Below are 4575 nucleotides of genomic sequence, written 5' to 3'. Positions count from 1 at the left end.
AGCACAAAGTTAGTCCTCAGTGGGGGCACCAAAATTGAGGCGTTCCGGGGCGGGCAACAAGAGAGGCGACCTCTAAACACCCCTCAAGGCTCCCGTGCTGCTCAAATGGGGCTGGGGCAACCACAAGCACAACACAACAACAAACCCACAGCCAAACCCAAACAAGATAGGGGCACCACCTAGTTATGGTATGCGAACTAGGACGCAAGAGAGATTTTGGTACAACCAAGAAGATGCACCACACAACACACACAAGCAACCTCACACCAAGACACACACAAAATGGACCAGAGAGAGCTAGAGAAAAGGAAAGAGAGAGAGGAATGGATCTTGCGTAATACCTTATTTGTGACTTGCAAATGGAGATGGTTCGTTATGATGCTATCGTAGAACTTGTACAAAACTCACTCAATGCTTAGTGATTGCTAATCATTGCCAAAACACACACACACACACACTGTCTTAGGGTGTGGGAGACCTCTCACCACAATACCCTCTTACAATGGACAAAAAACTGGCAATGAAAAACACGCTAAAACACTTTCTAAAATCAAGATCAACCGATAAAAATCCAAAATACACAAGTCACCTTGAATTCACCAAACCGTATTGCACAAATGGAAGGACGAAGATTTGAACGTCGAATCACGCTTTTGATGCACCAAACCTCAATTTATTGATGATGAAGGAGCATATACAATAGTGGTTTTGAGACTTGTGGAACTCACGCTCTCTCACTTGCAATGTGTAGCTTGAAGGCTTCTCTCACACCAAGAGTGAAGCTCACAAGTGGTTGCTACACCTAAGTCTCTCCTCACCCATAGAGTGTTGGGGTGCTATGTGAGATGTTGGAGGTTGGTTTACAAGAAGGAGAGGGGCCTATTTATAGGTTGGAGACCCCTCATTAAGATTATTGGCAATCCTAATTTACAAGATAACAAATCAGGATTATGATTTTTTTGAATATCAAAACATTGCGGGCCTTCTTTGTCTGCTTGAGTCATGGGTGTGGGCTCAAAAAAGAGCATTATTGATGGTGAATAAGGTGAAAGTAGAGTTTTAAGGAAAAGGAGGGAGAGATAGAGAGAGAGAGAGAGAGAGAGAGAGAGAGAGAGAGAGAGTTACTTTGTACATGTCTTGAGGTGAGGTGTCTTTTATGGTTAGGCCAATGCTATTTTGTGTTAGTATGTTAGTGGTTAGTGTTAGTAATCACTAGAAAGTTAATGATGAATTTACAATGGGTAGAATGAGGTGGATGGTTGAAGTAAGATGGTTGAATGAAGTGAGAAAATCCTTGTGATGGTGAAGCTTGAAGAAGTTTTGGACTTACTTGTGTAGGTTCTCAAAATGACTATCGATCTTCTTCTTCGTCTTCCCTTCTTTACGCCACCGCCGCCAAGGTTGATTATCGTGATGAAAATGGTAATTCCGTTGATGAGATCTCTTGATTTGCAGAGGTTAAGCATGGTACACATGCTGAATGTATGTATATATATAAGGAGTAAGATGGAATTGTACTTTGGAGATAATAGAGAGAGGCATAGAGATGGTGTATGTACATGGAGAGCTCATATGAGAGCTATGGGAGTAAGTGGGGAGGTTAATGGTGAAGAAGGTGAGAGAAACCATTGAAGGTGCAGGTTTGAGTGAGGGATTGAGAGGGATGTGTGTGTGTGTGTGTGTAGAAGTGTGGAAAGAGGTGAGAGAAGACTATGGGCTACTTGTGAGAAAAGTGAGCAGATTAGGGTCCACTCAAAAAATCATAGCTCACTAGTGGTTACTCCAAAAATCATGAAAAAATTTGAGGTGATTATTCAAAGCGTGGGCTATATTTTCTCTTTTGACCACCGCTTCAAATTCGGAGTGGAGATGGATATTAAAAATCCCACCAAAAGACTTGTTTTTTCTTCACAAAAAGTCTTCAGTGGCCCCCTCCTTTGTTGAATTTGTACAATGCATCCAAGAGTGAGCCCCTCCTTTGTCATATCATAATACAAAGCATACAAGTTGCCCTTGACCCATGCATGGAGGAGGATTATTGGTGAATAAAGAAATATATACATGGTGGGACTAGTGTATAGACTATTCATGGTCTTTAGCTCAATGAACACATGGTGTTAGAATAATGAGTAAAAATAATAATAAAAAATATGGAGGAGTTATGGATATGGAAAGATATTGGAATCATATGATATGGTCCCTCTTTGAATTATTTTGGGTGAAAGAGGAAAAGGTATGCAAGTAAATAATATAATAAATGTGACCAATGAGTAGAAATCAATTTTTTGTTTTCACGAGGGTGAGGGTGAAAATGTGGGAGTGATTTGTATAAAGGAAAAATATAAGGTTAGAGTATGTACATATTGGCAAAAAATATACTTATGGTGTAAGAGGATGAAAGAAGGTGTACATAGGTTTAATAAAACACACACCTAGGTAAAAATATTTAAATAAAATACCAAAATAATTATAAAAAATCCCTATATTTAGGCCATATATATAATGCAGTATTTACACACAAATGGGCCATAATATATTTTATTTTTTTTATTTTTTTGGCTCAACTAACCCAGTGACTAGCTAGCTGAGGGTTTTTTAAGGAGATATGGAAAAAGTCCCGTAACTCACACACGCCTATGTACAATGAAATGGTAGGGATAGCCACAGTGTTTGGGTGAATTTGGTAGGGTGGAGTAACTTACTATGGCAATTATGGAAAGCCGAAAAACAGCTATCAATATATATATGTATCTAATCTCATCTCCTTAACCAAACCTATCTCTCTCATTCTTAGTAATTCATCCTCTCTAGGTTCACTTTGCTATAGGTACATCTCTCCCCGCAGTGTCCTTATTGCCTACGGGCAAGAATAGGGCTTGGGAGGGAAACTTCTCATCTCTTCACTTCTCTCATATCTACATTCCTCACATACTATCCTAGATGAATAACCCACATGATGATCATTTCTATTGTTTTCATTCTGTACGATCTATTAGAATTAATGTATGGATTAGCCGTAAAATACACTTTCAACAACGTATAGTGTTTCTCTTCGGCCCTTAAAGGCTCAATGAAATACTTCTATCACCGGATACCATCATACTACCTCTCATAGACTATAATTTTTCTTTTGATGTAAGCGTAGTTATCTTGCTATGAACCAAGAGGATTTGTACACACAATTAATCCCAATCAATAGACAAAATATATATATTATGGTAAGCACAAAACTACAATTCCAAAGAACAATTAGTAGCCTATTTGGTCAGCCAAGATTGAATGCCATTAACTCATCCATTAACCCTTTCATATTACCCATGATACGATATGACCATAGCCTTGATGTTTTCATCTTCGTATTGTTTTGACATTCTCTTTTGCGTTCTTTCTTTGTGTGTGTGAGTGCAAGAGAGAAAGAGTGAGTCTTCTTTGATTGCACTTCTTTCCAAACCCTAGTCTTCATGGCATCTATGGTTTAACTCCTTCATATAGTTTTTGTTGAGTTCTCTCACAAACTCTCACAGCCATAAGCCCGGTGCTTTCCTGGCAAGACCGCAAATTTCTCGACAACGTATTGTTTGCAAAATAAAGATACAAAAATGACAAGCGTGAATTGATGAAAATAAATCAATGACAATTGTACACATAGGCAAAATCACTTGATTGTGCATCTTTGCAAATGTAATAGTTACAAAGCATTTTCATTATTTAAAAAATATACATGGTTTTCAAAAAGACGTATAAAAGTCGTCTCATGATACATAATCTATGACAAAAAGAAACTAATGCTATCTAGCTATGGCTAAACTGACGTCGTCTAATCAGACGTCTCATTGCGTCGAAGCAACGTGTCTGTTGGATTCTGCAGAAAAAAACAATAAGATAGCTTTTTGTAAGTATAAACATATAGCGAAGTTTATAAAACAATACAATAAATAGAAAAGAATAAACCCTAATACTAACCATGCCGCCGCGAGAACTCAAGATGTCTATAAGGGCATTTATGCCCTTCCTGTCTGCGTATTCATGCTCATACGGTGTGGGATCACGTCCTGTAAACGACCACTGTCAAAACATACAAAGAATCCATTATGCTAGAACTTCAAATCCCATAAACCCTAAACTATCAAACATAGATGCGAAACCCCACCCGCCGCTCCCCAAGTGGTGCGAGCTCCCTGCCTCTACTCGCGCTCTGGCTGCCTCATTTTGTTGCTTCCACTTGTCGAGATTCTCGTGTGCTTCTTTCTTTGCATGCTTCCAATATTCTTTGGCCAGCCAATCTGGTCTGCTCCACCCATGCTTGATTTCTTTTTTCACTTCGGAACGTTTATGCTTGCAGTATTCACGCATTTGAACCTTCATCACATCTTCATTGAAGCGGTCATCCCGTGTTGGAATGGGAAACTCTTCATGAAGCATGCTGATGACTTTATCTTTTAATTCATTCGGTACTTCACTCCAGGTGTTTAGTATGTAGTGTCTCAACACCTGAGAGCAAAGACCGCACATGCGCAAAATCACCTTCTTGCCTTCATCATCCAAGATGATGCCGTTGTTGAAGTCGACGAAGTA

General features: G+C 39.1%; 1 pseudogene; it reads right to left on the bottom strand.

The window, feature by feature from the left end:
- Positions 1–3817: 3817 nt before the first annotated feature.
- Positions 3818–4301, bottom strand: LOC147456981 (uncharacterized; annotated as a pseudogene).
- Between the last annotated feature and the right edge of the window lie 274 nt (positions 4302–4575).

This window comes from Adiantum capillus-veneris, chromosome 5 (assembly GCF_014529385.1).
Source record: "Adiantum capillus-veneris isolate H3 chromosome 5, ASM1452938v2, whole genome shotgun sequence".
Classification (NCBI taxonomy): domain Eukaryota; kingdom Viridiplantae; phylum Streptophyta; class Polypodiopsida; order Polypodiales; family Pteridaceae; genus Adiantum; species Adiantum capillus-veneris.
This window is presented reverse-complemented; position numbering and strand designations above follow the sequence as displayed.